The sequence below is a fragment of the Corvus kubaryi genome, unplaced genomic scaffold, assembly GCF_017639235.1.
Source record: "Corvus kubaryi isolate FWS band 111438036 unplaced genomic scaffold, C.kubaryi_AGA036_p1.0 78, whole genome shotgun sequence".
In the NCBI taxonomy this organism is placed as follows: domain Eukaryota; kingdom Metazoa; phylum Chordata; class Aves; order Passeriformes; family Corvidae; genus Corvus; species Corvus kubaryi.
In genome coordinates this window covers 3,364,936-3,388,547 of record NW_024582065.1, presented here as the reverse complement: position 1 = coordinate 3,388,547, position 23,612 = coordinate 3,364,936, and positions in this window count along the sequence as shown.

Sequence of the window (23,612 nt, the reverse complement as noted above, 5' to 3'; positions counted from 1 at the left end):
AACCCAGGTCCCCAAGGGCTGTAATTATGCCGCTAAAAAGTAACTCAAATTCCATGAGTCCCCATATTCCATTTGTACAGCCACCCTTGCCAAACTGCCTGGGCACAGTGGTGCTGTGGCTTAGCCCAGGAGAGGATGGGGAGAGAGAAGAAAAGAGACTGAAGGAGAAAAAGGCAATTTATAAGCAAAGTGCTGCCAGTACTGAAAAGCAAATGGGCAATATGGGCAGAGAAAAGAAAACCATGGGCACGAGTCATGTTCTGGTAGGGTCAGAAGGTTTCTTGATAGAGCTTTTCAGAGCCTGCCTGGTGTGTAGGTCTCTCTTGATGACCTGGAGCTGGTTTGGAAGGTGTATGCAGGGAGAGTATTGGGAAAACATTTGCATTTTTCCACACAGAAGTCTCACAACCCCTGCAAATCTCCTCTTGGTTGTTTCCCTTGTCAATGCCACTGAGATGAGTCCATATGAAAAAAAAATTAAAAGAAAATGAAAATAAAGGTAATAAAGAAAAAAACCATAATCTCACAGAAGAAGAGACACATTTTGCTAAGCACAAAGCAGATTGGGGTCTCTGGAGGCTCAAGCAGTGTTTATAGGAATTGGTTTGGACTTCATAGCCTGCTCAGCTGCAGCAAAGGGATGTAGCCCAAGATTTTTGTTAGCTGACTTGGTCATAAAGCAGCCAATTAAGTCTGGAACTCCCAGGGGAGGATTTCGTTTCTTTCAGCTGGGCCCCATATGTGCTCTCTTTCTCCAGCTGGCCGGCAGCCAGCTCTGCCAGAGCAGCCCTGGCGTTCCCTGTACCTGGAGAGACTTGTAAGCACCCCGTGGGTTCCCACTTACACTCCATCACAGAACTGCAAGTCGGGACTCCTGCATTCCTTCCCTGCCTCCATCTCCTCCTTGAGATATGACTTCAAATAAATCATTTCCTTCCCTGTGCCTTCTGTCTGTGAAATGTGGCTAACGACGCTCTCCTGCCTTTTCAGGTTGCTCTGAGATTCCCTGCAGTCTCAGGGCAGTGTTAGTGTTGAGATAGGACTGGATTGCCCAGCTCAAAAATGCTTTTAGGAGACCTGATTGTGCTGAAGGTGGGGTTTGCTGACTGAGGCAGAGTGGTCAGAGGGTAAAAGATCAACAGACAGGAGAGGAGAGGTCTGAGAGCAGCAAAGATCAGAGCATCCAAGGAGGAGGAGGATGAGCAGCAGGAAAGATCCACCTTGGTTAATATGATGTCAGGAATAAGCTTTCCAATGTGTTATTCACCAACAAGAGGATGGGGTCACTTTCTGCTTTTTGAAACGTTTTGGGGGTTCTGGGTTTGATACTCCACTGTGGTGACACATCCAGGGTAGTACTGGGCTCTTGTAAAACTAATCCAGCAACAGATTCAACTCAAAGTAAGCATTTACTGATTGGATGACATTAGATCATCAAAATTATGATAACAAAGGGGCTTTCAAGTATTTCCCCAGGCGTGAGGATATCAATAGACAGTCACAGGACAGCTCTGCTGCTTCAGGGAGCAGAAAGAAATTTGATCTTTGGGAAATTGGATTTGAATTTTCTGCGTGGGGTAAAGAGACTATGCCCATGTCTCCCAGGCATTAAAGGAAATAGGAAATATTTGGCCAAATCTAACCTGGATATACTTAGACTCTAGCACAGGGTGTTCTGGGCCATTTCACACTGGGGAAGATGTCAATGTTTAATTGAGATTGAAAAATTGAAGGGAAACAAAAATAACTGAAGACCTAAATGGGGTTTGTCTATGGCCACCCCATGTGGCAGGAATTCTCAGAAGGCATTTAGCCTGGGGAGGAATGTTAATGGCGGGAGAATTTCAGAATTGTGAGAGTCTTAGTGAACAGGAATTTATTGCTCTTCTTGCCTTGGAATCATAATATGGAAACTGTGATCTTATTTGATTAGATTAATGGTTAGGCAAATTTAACACAGGTCAAAAGAAAAAAAAAAAACACCACCAAAGCTGATGTACTGTGCAGTCAGTTCATGTAATTCACTGCTGCAGGAGGTCAGAGAGTGATGTGCTGGAGCTGGAGTTAAGAAAGAGCTCTGTAATTTTACAGCCATTAAGAGCATGTCATTATACCTGTGAATGGGGGAATGGAAATCTCAGACCTGAGAATGCACGGAAAGAATAGCCTTAGGAAAGAAATTTCCCCATCTTCTCCCATCACCTTTCACACGCCTGGGAGCTGTATCAGGCTGGGTTATTGCCATTACCCCTGGAATTGCCTGCTGGCAGCCCTCAGAACGTGTGCAGGTGCTCAGTGGTGCAGTGAGGCACGGCCAGAACTCGACTCCTTCAGCTTGCTGAACAACACTGGCTTTCCTTGCAGGCTCCCAGGGCCCCCTGCTTTATTGGTTTAAGGAAATCCTCACTGCCTGCACCCTGGAATGCAACAGCCACAGAATTCCCCACTCCTCCAGCTCCACTGGGACTGGCCAGCAGCACACAAAGAGAAAGGCAGTGCTGTTGTGGTGGCCTTCTACTAAAACTCCCTCTTCCCGTAGAGAATTTTTGCAGTTGGCATCTCACAGCCTGGGCCTCATGGTTTCAATGAGAGCAGAGGGTGTTCAGCAGGGCACTCTCCCCCCAGGGAACCAGTTCCACAGAAGGCAATACTTCCTAGGCTTCCTAAAAGCAAGGAGGGAACTCTATTTCCATAGAAATAGCAGCCTGATGCCTCTGTGCAAGTCATTTCCCCCTCTAGATTTTCACAGATCCATGAGAGACATGAGCTGGGAAATCTGGAGCTCCTGTCATAGTTTGCTTTTTCCCAGGGAGAGCCATGGCATTTCATTCCCAATGTCGTGCCCCTGCTGTCTACACAAAAGCTCCTTATGTTTAGGTGAGGAAGGCGATGACAGGAGGGCAGATTTGAGTCCAGGAAAGATGTCGTGGATGTGGCATGCACAGTGAGCAACTGGGACACTTTACTGGGTATCTCCATCTCCCTTGGTTTACGGTTCATCTGCACCATCAGGTGCTGAGCTGCACCTTCTCTCCACCAGGTAAATGGAGACATTCCGAAGAATGTCACATTTCTGAGAATGTCACAGTCGTAAGAATTAGACACACGTGGGAATTCAGTGTGTTTTCCACCTGCCTTTACATTCAAAAATTGAATTAATCTGCATTTAAACAGGCATTGTTTTCTGTGTTGTGTGAGGAACTGGGGAATAGATTCATGTTTTAGTCAGGTTCTAATTTGGTGGAGAATTAAAGTCTCATAAATAAGGCACAGTATTTATTCAGCGTGTTGAAGATATCCATCGTTAGCTCCAATACAGTTCTTTTTCTTTTTTACAAGCAACACAGTGTAATGTGAAACATTTTGTATGCCATGAGCACACAAAACTCATGGCCCAAGTGCTCAGCTGGTGCAAACTGGCACAGATGAGTGGCTGGCAATGCAAAAGCATCCTCTGATGCTGCACAAAGAGGTGTCAGAGCTGACCTTGCTTTGTTCTCACGTCTCCCTAACATTGCTCCCAACCCGTGCAATCACACCTGCATCTCCCTACGGCTGCTCCTTTCCATGTGGAAGCCTTTGCCATCATGTGGGATGTGGGGAAGGGGCTCCCAGGGTGAGTTCCCTCCTGCTCTGCCTGGCTGAAAACTTGCTGTGCCACTGCCTGTGCTCATGGGGAAACACAGATGGATGCCAACAGCGAAAATGTGCTGGAGAGCATTTTCCAGGTGGGAGATTCGCCTTCAAACCACCCAAAAGGTCTTAGTCAGGAGCAGCCAGCTCAGGACCTGTAGTGAAATATCTTTTATCCATCCCCATGGCTTGAATGCCCCTTCCTGCTTCTGTGAGTTTTCTGGCTCCCCTGAGGTTCCCAGAGGAGCACACACCTCTCTGCTCTGTGTGCTCCCGCTGCCGGATGTTGGACTCTTCCGCCAGCATCCCGGGGTCCAAATGGCCTTTCTCCAGCTCAGCTAATCTGTCACTGCCTAATCTGTCAGCTGGCACATAATGGATGTGCTCCGGCTCTGGGTGGGCAGGGAGGGATGGCACAGGCCCAGGATTCGCAATGCATGTCTCAGGGAAGAGGGTAAAAGCTGCGAATGTGACGCTTTTCCCTCCCCATTTCCAGCAGGCTCCCAGCCCATTTCAAAGGGAGTAGCCCACAGGAGACTGGTGGTTTTGTAGAAGATTTGCTGATGTTGAATTAATCCCAAATTTTCGCTGTCTCTATGCAAAGTTCCCCTGCCCTCTGAGCAACCCCCATGGCTGACACCTGCCAGAAAATGAGAAGCAGGGTGTTTGGGGCAGAACCAGCTTTCCAGGAGCAATCTCCCCCTGTCCTGGGTGGATTTGGATGGCACTTGCTCCCAGCTCCCAGTGCTGCTGCGGGTGGGAGGATCTGCAGTCACAGGGTCCCTGTGTCAGACTGATGGAGTGCTGTGAACCCACAGGCTGTGGGTGCACCCCAGAGTTCCCAGCTCCAGCCCATCTGCACAGCAGAGAGGAGCTGCAGGCTGGACCCTGCGTGGCAGGAGCCCAAGTTGGCAGTGGTTCAACTGGAGACCTTCCACCAGTGCCAGCCGGTGCTAGGGCTGTGTTTCACAGCTTGTGAGTCCCTGTCAGTGCCTGGGTGACTCTGGACTCACACAGCAAACAATACCCTGCTCAGACCTTCAGCCTCTGGTTAAATAAAGCTCCTTATAATTAATCATCTCTGAAAGTCCTGCCCCTGCACACACAGGCCACTGTCCCCTCTTTGCAGAGCAAGCTGTGCATTTCAAAGGCATGGGTCAGACGCCAGGCAGGACTTCCAGCAAAACATATTCCAAGTGATGCTGTGGCAAGTAATTATGGTGATCCCTGACTCAGAGATCAGCCACTGCACTCTCAACGCAGGAAAGCTCTTTGTATCTGTGCAGGAGGAGTCTGAACTCTTGCAAACCTGTCCAGTTACCTGAGGCATAGAAACACAGACTGCTCTGGATTGGAAGGAACCTTAAAAATCATCTCGTTCCAGCCCGTGCCAGGGGCAGAACACCTTGCACCAGACCAGGTTGCTCAAACCTGGCCCTGGTCATGTCCCATACCAAGATAAATGAACTCACCCATGCTCCTGGAAGACCCAGGAGCTTTGCTGGCTGTGCCTCAGTGCAAGCACTGCTGGGAGCATAGGACAGGGCAGCTGAAAGGTTTGACGTGGAGCTCACGAGCCAGGTGACACAGCCTCAGTGCAAACACCACATCCCCCAGGAAGATGGGCCCTGCCTTGTCAGGCACAGCAACTGCACAGAGCTGTGACAGCTCTTGTGGCACAGCTGAGTTACTCTGTCAGCTGGTCACCTGTCACCAAGAAAATAATGAACGCTTGGAAGGAGGCTACAGCAGTGCTGTGGTGGCCTTCAAAGCACGCTCAGTCACCCCACCAAAGCAGCAGGTGTTTCCACCTGATGCTCTTGTGAAGCCAGAGAGGCAGAATCCCCCTCATGCTCCTGGGGACACAGAAAGTAAACAATAATTTACTGCTCTCACGTCCTTGCTTGGGACTTGGGACCTGATATTACCTCCCTGAGACTGACAGAAATAGGGAATTGCTCCCTGGAAGCCTGGGTAAAACTGGCCTGAAGACTTCCTGTCTTCTGTGGTGGCCCCAAAAGCTGTCATCCTTTGTGTCTGGATTGGAGGCCAGGGGGCTTTGCTGATCTACCGCTGCAGGTTTAGTGGAGATTTTACATAGTTGCAGGTTTTCCTGTCCTTGACACTGAGCTTCCCCCAACGCCCTTTCTCTCTCCAGTTCCAGCTCTGTGGAGCAGGCTGTGTATCTTCTGCAGGATTGTTTCCACACAGGGTCACATCCTCAGTGGCTGTAGGGAGAACTGACCCCTCTGCTTCACACGGGGCTGCTCCCTCATGGGACACTCAGTGGGATCCCTCTCCTTCAACTTCAGCTGTCCAAAAATCATAATAATAAAATAAACCAATTGCCTGGTCTTGTCCTATGGTCACTAGAGAAAGGTTGGCATTTCCCAAATTATTGCCATCATCCAGCGGGTGTCAGGCAAGACAGGGTTCAATTACCACCTCGTTAGGGCTACAAAAAGCCCTAAGAACATGAAATTTGCTTGATTTGCAAGGAAAAACCCGATCTGCCCCTGGGGTGAGTTAGTAAATCTCCTCTAAACCATGCCAAGAGCACATTTGGATTGATCAATAGGCCTGGCTCAGCTATCTTCGCTGCAGCGGTGCTCATCTACAGCAATTACCTAAAAGCCTGCGAAGGGGAGGAGATCAAGCAATTTAGCAGGGGGACAGGGCCTTCACATTGATTAAAAACTGTAATGGGAGCGTTGCAATGGTTTCAAAGATGCCCCTGAGGTACCTGATGAGCTAGAGGCAGGAGTCACAGCACTGCTGGGCTTTGCCTCTGCTCTCCAGCCCAGCAGACCAGGGCACCAGGGGACATCTCTGAGGTGCAGCCAGGGATGTCTCTGCAGGCCCCTTACAAAAACAGCGCATCCCAACCCGAACGAGAGAGATGTGCCAGAGATTAGAGCACCCGGATAGAAGGAGGGGCAGGGCCCGCATGTCCAAATCGATGGAACAATCAGTCGAAAGCTAAAGCAATTTCGAGATTAGGCCTCCTTTATGGAAAGCAGTGATCTCTTTGTGATGAAAAGCCATCCCAGCCTATTGCTGTAATCTTACCTCTGCTCAGGCAGGTTCCCCGTGTCTGTGCCTGACCCACTTCCTTCAGCTCCTGCGCTTGTTTCCTTCAAGTGCAGTTTTAGCTCCACATAAACACCTTGTTTAAATTGCTTTAATCTCCAAGTGCTCTTTCTATTGATTTGAAACAGTTAAGCTGTCAATCAGCCCTTTCTCTTCACACTGCGGGGAGGAAGATTAAAATAACAAACAAACAAGAGGCGGATGGGCAGGGAAGCTAGTTTGAATTTCACAGGGGCTGCCAGCTTTATGGAGTCTGGAAGCAGGTGGGAACGAGGTCCTTCCAGGTGGAAACGAGGTCATTTCAGGTGGAAATGAAGTTTTTGCAGGTGCTGAACCCTGCAGAAAGGCCCTATCCAGAAGGGAGGGCAGTGTGTGATGCCCTGCAGTGCCCTGTTCTTGCAGCCTGTGCAGTCACTCCCGCAGGTGAGGGTGTCTCTTCCAGCTGAGTGTTATGCAAATATTTCCAGGAGACAACCTCAGTCTTAATGAAGTTTGCAGTCAGCACTAATAAGACACACACACACAAAGAGAATGCAGGTAAGCAGATGCACAGAGACAAAAAGCACTTTTTCCAAGGGCAGTTCGTGAATCCAAAGTCTCCTGATGAGGATGCAGCACCTCACCAGAACAAGTAATAAATAAACACAATAAACACATTCAACAAACCCATTCAGAGTGACTTTTCTGTGGAGTACTGAGGGAAGGGATGGACCTGGAGTCTCAGATGGCATCTGGAACCTCGGCTGCTGGCAGCTCTGTCCCTGAGGGCTGTGCAGAAGCACCGTTGAGGAAGGACATTTGAGCTGCACCACTGAAGGTGCGGATGCTCCTGCAGGCAGTGATGCATCCCCCTGGCACTTCCCCTGGCTTGGAGAGCGCACCAGGCCATCTGCACTCGGGACCATCCTGATGGCAGGCTCGAGGCAGCGAGCTATTATTTCATCATTACAGCAAGGATAATGACAGGGCCAGAGAGGCTGATTGCTGCTGGAGGGGTCAGCAGTCAAGGAACTGAGAAGGAGAATAAAGATGAGGAATGGCACGCGTGGCATTGAAGGAAGCGTGTGGCCGGCTTAGCCTTGCTCCAGTCAGAGTATTGATTACTAAAATTAAGCTGAGGGTCTCTAGTTAGAGTCTTCAAAGTGGAAATGCACTGCAGTCCAGTGCAGTGCTGGTCACACACTGAAAATCCATCAGTTAATCACATTATGCAAAGCCAATTTTGACACAGCAACACTCAGGTTACTCTGCTGTTAGGGGCTGAAGAAAAGCCCCTCTGGTGACCTATTTGTTTCTGCCCCTTCCCACAAACGGTTTTTTTACAGCCCCATGAGTATGATAAGGACTCACCCTGCACTCTGCCCTGCCCAGAGGGAAAATTTCCCAGACTCTTCCCCTTGTACCCAGTGCAGAGGGATTTTCAGGGAAATACATTTGTCTGCTAAAATGCTCTCAATGCTGTGGCCTGGGAGGGACAGGAGATTCAGGAAATGACAACCTCAGAGGGGCTGGAGGGACATGGGGGGTGAGAAGTGGGGCTTTCAGCTGTGCTCTGAGTTATCCAAGGCAGAGCTGCCAGTCCTGCAGCTGGAGCACTGAGGGATTCCTGGCAAGGGCTCACAGAACAAAGAGGCCTGAAATCGATTTGAATGTTTAAAATAATAATAATAACTCTCTTTGAATGGCTTTCTTTCCCCTCAAGCAATTTAAGCAGCTGCTCAATTTCCATTTGGCCTCAAGATCCTTTTATTGATAGGCTGTAAAAATTTGCATGCGGTGGAACGGCTGCTGGGGAGTTTGGGGAGGGAGGGTCACACCTTTGGAACTACAGGGGCTGTGGGGTTTTCTCTTTTTTCTGCTGACTTTTGGAAGCAGGAGCAGGAATAAAAGTTGGAGCAAAGGGGTCACAGAGGAGCCAGCACAGATCAAATGAGAAAAGATCACTGTCTGCACAAAATGAAACAACTGTCCTACAATACAGACTCCTCTGCTACGTTTCACCAGCCCACTCAAAAAGTGCCAGTGTTAGATACAGGATAAGGTGGAAGTCCTAGGGAGAAAATATCCAGGGATTGAAAGGATAAAGATGGATTAATGAGTTTAAATACAGGGTAGGTTTAAGGTAAGAGGGACAGCTGGCCTTTCACTTCTGCCTGTACAACTTCCTTTTAAAATTAATATTCTGTATTTTCCTAATACAATATTATTGTATATTTTACTAATATAGTAATATTTTATTATTTTACTAATATTCTTTGGTCAAATGGGAGAAGAAGGGGAAGGAAGGCATCAGAAGGATTCATGTGATTTTTTTTTTGCATGTTAGGCAAGGCTGGGGTATGAGGTAAAAGTTGCTTCTGCATGGGAGAGCTTCAGAATATCCTGACAGCTCAGAGAAAACCTTCTGGAGGCTGGTAAAAGACAACTTACACAGGGAACAGTGTAATATGGAGAAGGAAAAATATATGTCAGCACTCCCTTTCTGATGATAGAACAAAGTGTCATTCTAGGAAAACAAGCAAATTTGAAAGAGGGAAAAGAGACAGCCTATAAAACAAGTAGTTTTTTTCTTTTTATACACAACACAGAGAGTGGATTGATTTCATGATTTTAGAGGGCTTCAATCCTATGAATAAAGATGTCTTTCCCCAGTTGTTCACAGCTGGCTGGCAGCCACTGGACACAGCAGCGAAGGCCAGAGCACAGAACAGAGCAGCCAGGACTGACTGGTGGACGAGGATTATGGATGAGAACAGGACAGACAGGGCCTGGCGAGAGGTGTCAACTAAAATAGCACAGGACAGCAGCAGCAGGGCCACAGCACAAAGACTTAATCTGTGGACTTGTTCTCCTCTGTAGGGGTGGGCTGATGTGACACCCACGCACTGAGTAACAGCTGGCAACATCTGCCACAGCTCCTCCTCTTCTTCAGCTTTCAAACACTTGCTGTCCTCATCAGTTCTTCTGATTTCTCCTCCCCTTGCACTTCCTGACTGCTGCAGTTTGCTTTTTTTTAATGAAGTCCCTTACTGGGGCTTCAAAGGGGAGGTGCACAGAAGTCAGGAAGAGGAGGGAGTGGTGCCTTTCAGTCTTCCAGGTTAAAATTGCAAATACACACATATGCATACACACTGGCAAAGCAAAGCAAAGAGGGAAATCGATAGCCCTGGTCAAGACTCACTTTCAAATCTGAATGAAGTTTGTGATCAGTAGAGCCCCGCAGATGCCACTGTTTCAGTCTTGATCTGATCCTTAAGTGTCAGCCTTGCAGAATCGAAGAAAACTGGGGGTGAACACTTCCAGATGCCACCTAATCCATCCCCTTGTCAAACAGTCCCATTTACAGGAGATTCTCCAGCAGGGAGAAATGCCAGATCCTTTTTATGCTTTGGTGTTGTGTCTGGACTAGAAAAATGCAACGGGCAGAACCTGCTTTCTTTACTGAGTTTACCTCACCCCTGACACCCAGCGTGTCCCAGGATCTCCCAGATGAGCAGGGCAGATCCCAAACTCAGACTTTCCTCATCACCAGCTCTGCCAGTGTGTTTTAGCATCCTCCCCACTGGGTTCAGAATGGGTGGGGAGAGCTGGGAGGGATGATCATGCATGGAGGAGACAGAAATTCAGGCTATTCTAATCTCCTCTACAAAATTTGTGATTTTTTATTTTAACTTGTATTTCATCAAATGACTGCAGGCAGATGAGTGGTGGGGCGGGAGGGTGGAGGACCAGGCAGGGGTAGGTGTGGATGTGAGAATGTGAGAGAGGAAATGAGGAAAATAAGCTTTGGCCACCTGAGCTTGTTTCTGAAGCTGGACATAACCGGTGATTAGCAAAATCCGACAGAACCACAATCACCTCTTGCCTGGCTGGGATGTAAATGTCAGAGTCCTGCAGCTGGGAGAGGACCACGAATGTCTGCAGCACAGCCAGGGGGGTGAGGAACCTCCAAACGAGCCTGACATTTGCTCAGCCTGAAACAAAGGCCAGGGAAGGGGCCCATCCCAGCGACCAGAGAGCTGTCGATGAAGAGCAAGACCTCACTTAAACACAGCCTTTTGTCGTGGGCTGTGGAGCTGTGACAGAGGGTGAGTTGTGGGAGTTTGCACTGGGAGGGGGTGCCAAGAGGGTGGGTGGAGGAGCAGATGTGTTCACACTCCCTTTTGGCAAAGGGAATAATAACATTTGCCTCCTCTAAAGGGAAGGCTGATGAATAGTTAGTAAGCCTGGGCTGGGCTGCTTTCCATAGGCTCTGTCTTCTCTGAGGGCTTTTCGTGCAAGAGGATTTGAGAAGTGGGACCTCTAAGGTAAATAAAGCTACGCAGCAGGGATGGTTCCCTTTCTTGCAAAATTCAAGGATATTTTTTGTTTTCTTCAGGGCAAAAATGAGATCTCAAAATTTTATGGGCTGAACCGAGAGGGAAAGCACAAAGAACAGGTTCCCTCAGATGAGTCAATGCATTTGTGATCAGCAGAGTCATCTAACACAAGATAAATGCAGGTTCATGTCTGCCTCCACCTGCTTCAGAGCAAGGCTGGTGTCAATCACACCTCAGTCACTCTTTGGGTGACAGTCCCAGGTCCCACCTCAATCAGTTCTACATCTTTGCCCATTAGATTTGTCCTGCTCCCATTATGAACCCATCTAAGCTGGTTCGTCCCCCATTACAAAGAATCGATGTCCACCCATGAGCATTTTCCCACTAAAATCCATTTCAGGCAAATGAAGCCACAATAAAGGATCTGTAGTGCTGTGTCAGACCAAAGGTTCCTTGGCCCCTGCCTCACAGAGCAAAGCTTCAGAGAGGTTCTAAGATCAGGATAAATAGGGAATGATTCTCTAGGTCAGGCAGTTTCCAAATCCATTGTGAACTACAGGTGGTTTGTGCCCCTGGAAGGACACTTGGGTTCGAGGCACCTCGGTCCTTGGGGTCTCCTGGAACTTTCCTTGAACCAACACACAGCCATCACATCCCTTTTGCTGCACGCAAGTATGTGAATGGGTTTGAAAAAGCTGCTTATTACAGTTCAGTGGAGGAGGATAGACCATATTTTATCACAGATCAGTTTGTAAGGTTCATTATTGATTTTAATGTACCTGTGCCAAGAGGCAACGATGGCACAGTTTTTTAAAGAGAAGGAAGGAAGATTAAATATACTCAATCCTTGTCACCTTAGCAAACATTTATCCATCCGGTTGTGTGTGATGAGAAGTCTCTATTCCAAAGGAGGAATTAAATTTTAATAGGACAGAAACAAGTTTCTGGGGCTGTCATGGCCCAGGATTGGAGCAGACTATAGCACTGAAGGGAAACACCAGAGACTGCTGACAGAAGGAAAGCAGAAGGTGATAACTTATGCCTGAATGACTGATAGTAGGGAAGTAGGTGATGCAGGACAGGACTGATGTGGAGTGTCCTAGCCAGTGATGGGAGAGAAATCCTGCTCAGAAAGGAGGCAGAGAAACCCCAGCATTGCTGTAGCTCACAAATGTGATGCCAAAGTTAGGATGAAAACCAGCAAACCCCAGTAGAGACCCAGAAGGTTCCTCACTGGTGCATGCTCACTGCCACAGGTTCCCCAGCAGCAGCACTCAGCCTGCAGGACTGTGTTTACAATTCAGCTGCTTCTCTCCTGTGCAGGTGGGCTCTGCTCCAGCAGGGGAATGTGCAATCCTTCCAGGCAGTGCCAGCCAGGCTCCGTGCTAATGAGAAGGTTAATGTCCTTCGGCAGGGAAAGGCTGGCACCGCGGGTGAAGCCTTTCTGGGCTCTTCAGGTCACAGCCTGGGGTCTTCAGGGCCAGAGAGCAGCGTGTGGCAGAAGGAGTGCTAATGAACTGGGCCAGTGGAGGCTGGGAAATGGTTTGGGCACCTCCTATGCCACGCTGGGTACCACGGAGTGGGCACAGCAGAGCTCTCCCACCAAGGTCCCCTCCACACTCCATTGGTGAACTCACTTTACCTTCTGCCCTTTAGTGGCCTTCGCAGCTTCTTACTTCCAGTCATTACCAGCCACCGTCTGGATTTAATGAGGCCAGAGTTCGCCAGATGAAATAAATGCAGGTTCCTGAACCCTCTAAACCAAAGCTAATGAAAAATATATGCTCCCGCACTCCTGCTCTCATTTTCACATCCTGCAAATTATCTGTGCTAATGCACGCAAGGCGCTGCTCCTCCGCGGCTTCAGATGCTGAACTTTGAGTCTTTGTCACATCAGCCGGCACCAAGTAATTCTGTACAGAAGTCTGACATTTCCAGTTGAAAAAAATAAATTGATTAAAATTCAACAGGCATGTAGTGTTCAGTTTTTAAAGGTCGGCAAATCTAAGGAACTATCAACTGTAAAATAATTCAGCATTTAGAGGGGAGGGGCAGCTGGGGGGGTCCTGGGAAGAGGGAGGGAGTGCAGAATGTTAGGATCATTTACTGCCTGCATTTCGCTGTCAAGAACATAATTACAGGCAATTTAATTATCGTATAATGGAAAGGGTCCATCTTCCTGAGCAGCACAGCCAGCTCCTCCTTTGCCTCCCTGGGCTCTGTGCAGGGCAGATGTGGGGAGGGGTGTGACTGTGCCCGGGTGTTCCCATGGAGGAGTGCCTGCACAAGGACCTTGGAGAATGAAGATGGAGGCTGGATGAGGCTCAGCTGATGGAGACTTTCCGTTGTCCTTCTGTGTAGAATCACAGAACCATTCAGGTTAGATCATCACCCAGTCCAACCCCCCTGCCAAGGCAGGGTCACCCAGAGCAGGTGACACAGGAATGAGTCCAGGTGAGTTTGGAATGTCTCCAGAGCGGGAGACTACACGACCTCCCTGGGCAGCTGTTCCAGAGCTCTGCCACCCTCTGTGGAAGGAAATTCTTCCTCAGGTTGCAGTGGAACTTGTATTATAGTTATTGTCCATTACTCCTTGTCCTGTCGCTGGGCACCGCTGAAAAAAAGGATCAGGCTATTTGGAGCAGTAGCCCCATCCCTGGAAGTGTCCAAGGCCAGGTGGGATGGGGCTGTGGAAGGTGTCCCTGCCCAGGGCAGGGGGTGGAATGAGATTATCTTTCAGGTCCCTTCCAATCTAAAACCATTCTGTAATTACAGAATTACTAATTACTAAGAAACCTGGGTGCAGAAGTCTTCTGCTTGAGCCTTCTTTGGCGGGCTGCAAGTTCTAATTAGGACATGCTCCCCTCCCTGGATTGCACTGTACATGTATAAATCATGTTATCTAATGAATGGCTTCTTTTCTTCTCCCTTACCCCACGCTCTTGTTAAACCCTTTCTTCTTCAAATGCTTTTGTGCATGAACTTGAGACCAGTTCCTTCCAGCCTGGAACATGTTTGGTTTCACTGCTCTGTAAACTCAAGGAATATATCCCATGGGAAGCCTCTCTTAGAGCTTAGAGGCACAGAGAGCAGAGGAGGGTCTGGGGAGAGGGATATTCTCTGTCACTCAGAATCCCTGAATATCAGGGTGCAGTCAATATGCTTGTGATTTATAATTCCTTGTAATATCAAATTCTCCCCTCACACTGGTGCCAGGCCATTGATTTTACTGGGGACAGGAACACTGTGTCTGAAGGGAAGGACATGGCCCATGAAGTTACTGTTGGATTGTGGTATCCAGGCCAAAGACCACCAGAAGGACTCAGCTCCAGGCAGCAAAAATCCACATCAAAGGAGAGCAAGACGACTCCTGCTGCAAGGGGGCTGTAGGAGGATTCTCCAGGGGAAACTGTGACTCAGCAGCAGGCCAAACCAACCTTTAACAGTAGAAAGGAGGAGAAAAGAAAGAGAAAGAAGGACCAGCAGGCACATTGCTGTTGCTCTATCCCCCAAGTGCTGCTGTAGTCAGTACAAAGGAGAGGCAGAGGAAAGGGAACATCGTGTTGTCTTCATTTGAAATGCTCCCAGCATAATCTTTGCTAACTCAGCTCCATCCCTGGGCCTCTGTCTTGCCTTATCTCAACTGGAATCCACTCCAGTGCATCACTGCAAGCTCTTTCTAAGCTTTTGACCTCTCTTATACCACTGGAAAAGTGTCCCTGCCCTTTACCCTGGCTAGCGAGCCCCTTTTGCAATGGGCCACCCACATCCCCACCCATTATATCAGCCAGTGCAGGGATTCAGCTCTTCCATCACCACACACAAGACCTGGACCCCCCTTCTCCAGGGCCACGAGCACACAGCCCGCGTCTCCAGCATGCTGGGTACTTGCTCTGGGTGGATCAAGTACACCACAAGTACCAGCAGGCCACCAGGCTGCAGGGGCATCTCCCTGAGTGGTCAAGACTCTCCAGATCCTACCCCTGTGGATTGAAACCTGTGCCAGGGAAAGAGGAGGAACCCCTGTGGAGCTCGCACAGGGATCTGGGGCGGGTGGGGCATCCCAGCTCCCCACGGAGCAGGGTCTGCTGATGGCAGCACGAGAGCTCGCTCATGAATCAATGTCAGCCAGGCTCTGCACTGCCTCCCTTCCCTCCCACTGGTACCCAGCAGCCAAAAAGCACCATGTTGATTATTCAAGAGTGGGCTCTTAACAGCTCTAATCAGCTGATAATCCAATAACACACTCAGCTGAGCTGCACTCTCAGCTCCCAGGTCCCTGCTGCTGAGAGAACATTTACAGCTGCCTCGTGTTGATAAAAACTGCCCGGCTGGCAGGAGGGGAGCACAGCAGGTGAATCACCCTGCCTGCTTCCCCCTGCTCCTCCCTTCCTGCCAGCCCAGCCCCTCTCTGCTCCCAAACCCTGGCACAGCTGGCTGCTAGCGGGGTCCTGCCTTTGCCATGCGTGCAGCTCCCACAGCCCAGCTCCTGGGATCCTCAGGAAAGTAAGTTGCCTGTTCTCTTGAGCTACGCCCCTAGCAAAACTGCTTTAAATGTAATAAATAAAAGGAGAAGCATCAAATCCATCATTTTGAAGGCATTTGAAATGCAAGATGCCAGGGACCAGCCAGCACAGCCGCAGGCCCTTTCAGTTCTCCAACACTTCAGCACAAACTGTGAGTGTTCAGCCTGGGTGGCCTGGAGCCAGTGCTCAGGGAGAGACATTAAATGCAGAAATGTCTCTTCCTCCGCATCACCCCAGCTTTGCATCCCAACCCCATCCTCAGGCAGGCAGAAAACCAATCACACCTGCTTCTCACTGCTTTCACAGCTTGATTTCTCAGATCGAGAGTCTGGCTCAGCCTCCTGGCAAAGTCCTCTCTCCTTGTCTCACCTTCCATTTTGCATCATTCCTGTTGTCCACCTGGGTGCCTCCCCGGGGCTTTGTCCCATGATGGGGTCATGCTCAGCCCCTCCTGCCCCACACAGCAGCTACCTGACCCCATCTCATTAATCAATTCCCCTCATTAGCCATGTAATTACAGGCGATTGCTTAATTCCTCCAGGTGTATGACAGGGCTGCAGTAGAAAAAGGTGTGGAAAGCCAGTTCTGGGCTTAAGTACAGATACTCCAGTAAGAAATGAAACCAATTTCCCCAAGCACTGAAATGAGTAGTTGCATCTGTGTGTGCATGCGTGCAGGAGTTTGTGCATTCAGAGCATATCACCCTTTATTTCCTGAAACACTTTAGCTGGCAGATTTACTACTCAGACAAAAGGGTGTGAAGCAATCTGTATCCCCTCTGTAGCCCTTTCTTGGGTACCAGAAGAATGGAAGTAAAATGGAATCACCCAGAGCAGGGTGTTTCTTCCTCGCCAGCTCTCCCAGTGCACAAATGTCTCCAAATGGTAATTTTTCCATGGGTGCCCCTCTGGAGCAGGAAAGTGCATTGTTTGGAGTTATATTAGGATGTTCAGGTCTAATAGAAACTAAACTAGGGTGGATGGTCAAGGAGGAGAGCTGGACCAAGTGTCCTCCATGGCCAGGGGACAGTGGGCACCACACAGCCACAGCCCCATGGGGTTTGTGTTGCTCCTTTCTCTCCTGCTACAAAGCTCCCTGCTCAAACCCCATGGTGGGACACGCTGGCTTGCTCTTCCTCCCCTTCCTCCTCTTCCTCCTCCTCCTGGGATGCTGCTGGTTGCCATGGCAACCTCACACCCAGCAGGAGCAGCACCAGCTGCCCATCCTCACCACAGCCTCCTGCAGCCACACAGGAGGGCTCCCAGGGGGCCGTGAAGGCAATGGTCACCCCACACAGACCATCATGTGCCTGTCCCACTACCCCACTTCCACCTCTCCCCAAATCCAGCTTGCTCCCCCCCACCCCTTCTCCTGGCTTTCCCTGTCTTCTCCCCTTTCCTGCAGACCCCAATTAATCCTGGATGCCATTTCCCTGGACCTCCATCAGGAATGAACTGTGCCCTCCTGTTCTGGCAGGTCTATTTCCCATCTCCAGCCTTCCCTCACTCCCTGCAAAGTCTTGCCTAACAATTCCCAACCAGCAGCTCCTTCTCTCCCAGTACTGTTGCTCCCTGCCCTCTTTGCAGTCTGTCTCCTCCATGCCCAAGCTGCCAGCCCTGGGTGAACTTTGTCTACAGTTGGACTCAATGTTCTTAAACATCTTTTCCAACCTTACCAATCCTGTTGTCCACAAAAATCAGACATGCAGTGTGCAACAAGCCAATATTCCATGATATCATCAGTGTTCAGGGCCACGGGATGGGACATGCACATCCTGATGCAATCAGAATTCAGGGACCAAAAGAAAAGCCCATTAAAATCCAGAGCCCAAACCTCCTCGCCTCCCCAGCACATGCAGCAAAGTTAGTTCAGTGCTTCCCCTTGTGCCGCTTGTTTTGGGTACAGAGCAGCTCCAAATGGCTTTGATGGGGCTTCTCTGCTCTGCTGTGTGTGTAATCCCCTCTCTTAAAACAACCCTGATTATATTCTTAGGGAAGAGGCTGGAAAATCCCAAGGGACACCAAGATTCTCTACAGAAGAATCTGGGAAGAGCTGGGGTTTTGCAACTGAAAACAAAGTGAAGAAGTATCACTACCTCGCTTCTCCCTCACTTTGCAAAAATCCTCACAGCAATAATGATGTGTTTGGGGATCTGGGGCCGTGGCAGACGTGTCTGGGAGGGGGACAGGAGGGGTGGCAAGGAGGGGAGCTGGTACAGCACATCTCCAGGGGAGCTCTGTCCTGGTGGAGGCTCTTCAGGGCCGCAGAATGCAGGTGGCAGCCCCCCAGTGCTCCATCTGCACGAGTGAGCTCAGGCCAGATGTGGCCATCCCACCGGCGGTCTCCAGGTCCTGGTTGTTCACTCCCCTCCAGACCTTTCCAATTTCACATTAACTGGGCCAGTGCACAGCAATTTAGCATGATCCCACCGGGCCATGGAAGGTCCACGTAGGTCTTGACCAACCTCATTTCACACTCCAGGCACAGGGATATGATGAACTGCCTTCTCCCTCACCTTTCAGATCCTTTGGGGTCCATAAGGACCTGAGGGAGTGGAAAAGACTTGGGTCTGTGCATCAAGATCAGCCCCTGCCCAGGTGCTTTTCTGTACCAGAGCCTTCGAGTCCTTTTCCTGAGGTGTTTTAGGCAGTGAGGATGAGGGGTGAGGATGAGCAGAGGGTACATGGACAGCACAAGAGCTCCATACATGACCTGATGGGCTGGAGGGAACCATACAACAGGGCACTGAAACATGTCCAGGCCTTCCTCAGCCCCTTCTCCACATTTGGCCCTTGACCCCTTTGGCGCATTCACTCCCCAGCCTTGACGAGGAGGGGCCCAGTTAGCAGGAACAGCTTTCCAGTGGAAAGCACTGGGCTGAGACTCCCAGCCCATTTCACAAATGGCTGGCCCAGCAAAGCCATCCGTGGGTAATGGCCCTGTCTGAGCACTCTGGAGGGAGCCAGGAGCCCTGAGCCAGAAGCTGTGTGGTCTGTTCTGGTCTCCTGCACCCCCAGCCCACCCCAAATACCACCCTCTGTGCCAGGGGCATTCCTGCTGGGAAGCAGTGATGGTGCACAGTGGTTTCTCCTGGATCTTTGCAGAGACCCCCCCTCGCACAGGATTTTCCAGTGTGCTGAGGAATAAAATGCATCTCTTCCTGGTGGTCACTTCGACTGAGCACTCTTTTGGGTATACTTGATTTGAACCTGATGATCAGGTGTACCTGGCAGGCAGCAGCTCTTCCTGAGGAGAGTTTCTGCTGAGAACAGTGAAGGTTGTGCAGGAACCTCCCCAGGGTCCCTGTGCTCACCAGAGCTGGGGCTGGGAAGGGCAGCACTGGCCAGTTTGGGGCAGGAAACTTAGAAAAAGGGAGCACCTGCAGTCAGAGACCTGGCAGCAGTGTGGAGGTTTTGGGATAGTACCCCAAACATTTGGTACCTGGCTCAATAGGGACCCAACCATGCTCTGTGAGCCTTCAGCCCTGTGACAGCAGTGTCCCTGCTGCCACTCCAGCGCTGCTGCAGCGAGGAGCCCCACAGGGACTCCCTGGATGTCACCTGGCAGGATCGAGCCCATGGCTGGGCTGGGGTTTGGCACGACCTGGCCCTCTGGCACGGCTGTGGTCCACTCCACCATGGAGCATCCAGGGCTCCCAAACAGAGCTCGGTGTTGCCTCCCCTCCCTGCTCTGCCCCCTCCTTGCTGTCATTCGGTGACATAATGGAATCAAATTAAAGCCCCATTTACCAGTTTTATTGCCTATTATTTATAATACTCCAGCTCCAAAGTGCTGTTTTATAGAGTGCTTAAGCTGCCATTGCTGGATAGAGTTTGCCATAAATGTCTCCACATGCACAGAACATAATGTCCTTGTGTCGTGCAGGAAAAAGGAAGAGATTATTCTCAATTATTTCATATAGTCTGTTTTATTGTCTTATTGTAATAAACTGTCATACCCTACAACACTTTAAAATCAATAGTTTGCATTAAAAGTAATGAAAAGTAGTTATTAATCCCGCTTAGTGCTTCCGCTCTTCCGCTCACCGCGAGGCCCTGGAACAGGGAGCGGGTGATAATTATTCATTTCCGATCAATAGAAACATTTCCCAGCGCTCCTCTGTGTATCTCTGCTCTCGCAGCCGTGCAAGATAATGACACTGGAGGGCAGGGGTGGAGGCTGGGGATTGGCTGTGCCTCAGTTTCCCCCGTCCCCCGTGGCTGCGAGACAGGAGGGTTTTGTTTGAGAAACAAGCCTGGGTTTAAAGCAGACCAGGGGGATTATTTAGTTTTGTTTTGTCTCCCTGAGAACTGACAGATTTATGGCACACGAGGGATTTTTTCAAACACAAATCAGATCTATTGGCTCATGACAGGTTTTTGCTCATCTCTGGCCTAACTCAGTTAGCATCAGGCTCTTCTCATTGACTGAGCTCTGCATCCCAGACATTTGACCAGCCGTGACTGAAGCATTGCTGAGCATTTCACCCAGCAGTGCCAGCTCACAGGCCCCAGTTTGGAGGGATGTGCCCCAAAACGGAGTCCAGTGGCTCTGGGTGTGTGGTGGTGTCAATTCATTTACTTTTCATTCGTTACAATTGCCTGCACTCTCAGCATGGTATCAAAGGCCTTGTAGGGATTTCAGAGGATCCTGGAGCCCTCATCCCTATGGATACCTAGGAAGTGCCAGCCTGAAGCACACCCAGCTTCTCTCCAGCACTGAGAAGCATCCAAACAGCCGTCACCAGCTGTTTCCAAACCTAGGCTTTAGGTCTCCCCAGCACCTGGTAATCCCCAAAATCTTGGATTTATGCAGAGCTCTGAGGCATAGAATTTATCTTCTTCAGGAGCAATCCACCAAGCCACATCCTCCATCCAAGGTGTTCCCTTCTCCCATTGCTCTGGGACATGCAGCAGCCAGGGAAGGCAGGGTTAGGCAGACACACATGATTTTGCTGGTACATGTGGGCAAAACACGATGGATATTTAGAAAATATTTGAGCTGGCTTCAGGTTTCGGCTTCAGGTTTCTTTGAGACCCTGCAGTGAGGCATGCAAATCTCATACTAGCTGGGCCAGACCAAATTTGACCTTAATCACATCCCTCTCTTTGCTTTATGACCTCCGCCATACTGTGTGGGACATGGGAGTTGCTCCTTGGATTTGTTGGTGTTGCCAAAAGGTGACATGGAGCCACAGTGCAAATTGGTCCTTTGGACAAGCTAAGTGGCCTTTTCCCAAGGACACGATTTTGCGGTCACAGCTCACTGCAGACGTGGCAGAATGAAACAAAATACAAATTATTTGCATTTTCTACAACCTGAGTTCTGTAAAGCCGAGGTGTTGAGGTTATGATCACCTTCCCCCAGGGCAGTGTCCTGCTCCAGGCTTGGGCTGTGCTGGTACACGTGGCACAGATGGGAACAGCTGCAGAATTTCAGCTGGGGAAGGATGGAGAGAGCAAACAAAGGATGAAGGAGCACATGGAGCACCAGGGCCATTCCTTTATATTCAGTATTTTTTAATCATATTTCAAAATAATCGTGGTTTTAATATTTTTTTTTTCAGTTGGAAGGCCCAGCCGGTTGTTTGGATTGACTCTGTCTCAGATTCAATACAGTTGTAATGAAAAGGGTGCAGTAGCACATTAATTGTCATGATAAACATCAGAATCACCCCTCCACCTGCACACACTCAGCCCCATGGCAGGATTGTTATATCAATATCAGAGCAGCGTTTCTTCACTGCTGCCGCCTGTGATAGCTGAGAAACAGAACAAAATGCTAGCAAAGCCCAGGAGGAGTTATCAGTGCCTGATCAGATATCAAGAGATTTTATTTTTATTTTTAATAAAGTCTATCTTCCCTCTTGTTTGTCAGAAGCACTTGGCTTTAAATGTTGTATGAGCTGAAGCAGGAATTACATGTCTACGTTCACTTAGGGAAGAAGATATAAGCAGGCACTTCCCCTCCTTCCACACAAACATCTCAAAGCAGTTAAAAACATCCTTACCCCAGGCAAAAGGCTCCATTTTTGCAGCACCCAAACCTGCAAACCTGGAGAGCCACAGGTAGCAGGAGCAGGAGTTGGAGCAAGCTGCTGGATCTCAGCAGAGCTGACTCTGACCCAGCGTGCACAAGGGAGAGGCTGAGGGAGGAATAACATTAAACCACCAAAGAATGACAAAGAAAGGTAGAACACCCTCCATGCACACTGTTTCTCATTATCTGTGAAGTACAGAGAGAGCTGTCTAATTTAGGGGTCTTTTTCATCTCATGGTGCCATTCTAAGTGTTCCTAATTTCTGTATGTCTCTGGCAGAGCCAGGAATAAACCTCTTGAACCAATAACCCTTTCTTACTCTGCAGGCACCTCTGGAAGGGCTCTGGGGAACAGCCAGGCACAACAGGGAGCTCTACAAATGCTGTTTTCACCTTGTTCTTTAGTGGCCAACCCAGTCATTCCTCAGGTCTCATTGCTTTTCTCACATTCTTCTGCACTGGAACCTCATTTTCCCCGTGTCCACAGCTGACATTACATCTCTGCCTCCCAGATCCCTTTCTTATTCCTAGATAAAGCACCCTGACACCACACAAGCTTCATTTATGGAGGGTAAGGGGCTCTGGTGTCCAGAGACAGGATCTGGGAGCAGAAGGAGAAGGGAGTCCAACCTCCCATGCAGGAGCCTTCATGGTGTGCCCTGACCCAAGAGTGTTTGAAGGGAGAGGAGGGAGGGACGGCAGTCCCTGTCCTGGCAGCTCAGGGAGGTGAGGGGGAAGGATGGGTGTCTTTTCCTACCTAGACGATGGGGCTTTAATCTGGCTTTGACATTATCTGAAATTAAAATCAAACCTGACACACGGACAGTGGCAGAAATGAATTACACCTCTCCTGCTGGTAGATAATCCCCTTCTAATACCCCCACTTTATTCAGATGGTTGATGGTTTAAGGGAGGAGCAGGTAAGAAAGAGTTTCCCTCTCCCCCTTTGCAGATGGCAGCTCATCCAAAGCCTCTGCCCAGCACAGCCCTCCCAGGACACATCTGTCAGCTGCCAAAACCACACCACCACATCAGATCACCCAGCAAACTTCTCCCGCCATGAGCAGCATCCTCATCTCTCAAAACTGAGAGACCAAAGCAGAGCAACTGAGAGGGCAGCTTGGGAGGGGCAGTGCCTCGGTGCAGAAGGGAACAAAGACACAGAAACCTGAATGCTGGAACAAAGAATTGCAGAACGAGGACACGAATGTTAACACACAACAGCTCTATGTCCTCTTGCCTGCCTTTCCCCACCCGTCAGCTGTGGATCTCTCTTGCACAGCAGCATCTCATAATTTTTTCATTTTCTGAATTACTGTAGCTGTGCTGGCAGGGTGTTTCTCTCTCTCTCTCATCCCTCCCTTCCTCATAATTTCTGAACCTGAATGCCAGTGTCAACCAATTTAAGAGGAGCTAATGCAAAGCTATCACGTTCCTACAGGTTGCATAAGAAATAAGTGGCCAAGTGGAGGAAAGAGATAGGAGCTTTATCAGACATTGGAGAGTCCACAATCAACAGCACCAGGAAACCTAGGATCTTCTGTCCTGCTGCCCATGCAGTGAATTTCTCACACTCCCGCTCTCACTACACCCCTTGGGTGGGGATGCTGTTACCCTTTGGCCCATCACGGGCTCCAGAAGGACATCAGGGTGTGGGAGTGAGCAGAGATGGGATTGATGAGCTGTTTGCTCGATTAAACCCATCTCAGAGCAGCCCTGAGTGAAAGCAGGGGGAAGTCAGAGCTTTTAGTGTCTGTACAGCACCTCTGCCTTCCTCAGACAGTCTGTGGTGAGCAATTACCCCTTGAGCCCCTCCACCACGAGTGACCACCTTGGCAGAGAAGATCTGATTAAGGACAGTGAGACGTCCTCACTGTCCCCAAATACCAGTTCGTGGTGAGCACATCGACTCAGTTTTACTCGGTGGGTGTGGAGTAATTTTTAATGTGGTTCTTTGTGTGTCTGATGAAAGCTTCTGCACGGGAAGAAATTACTCACAGAGCCCT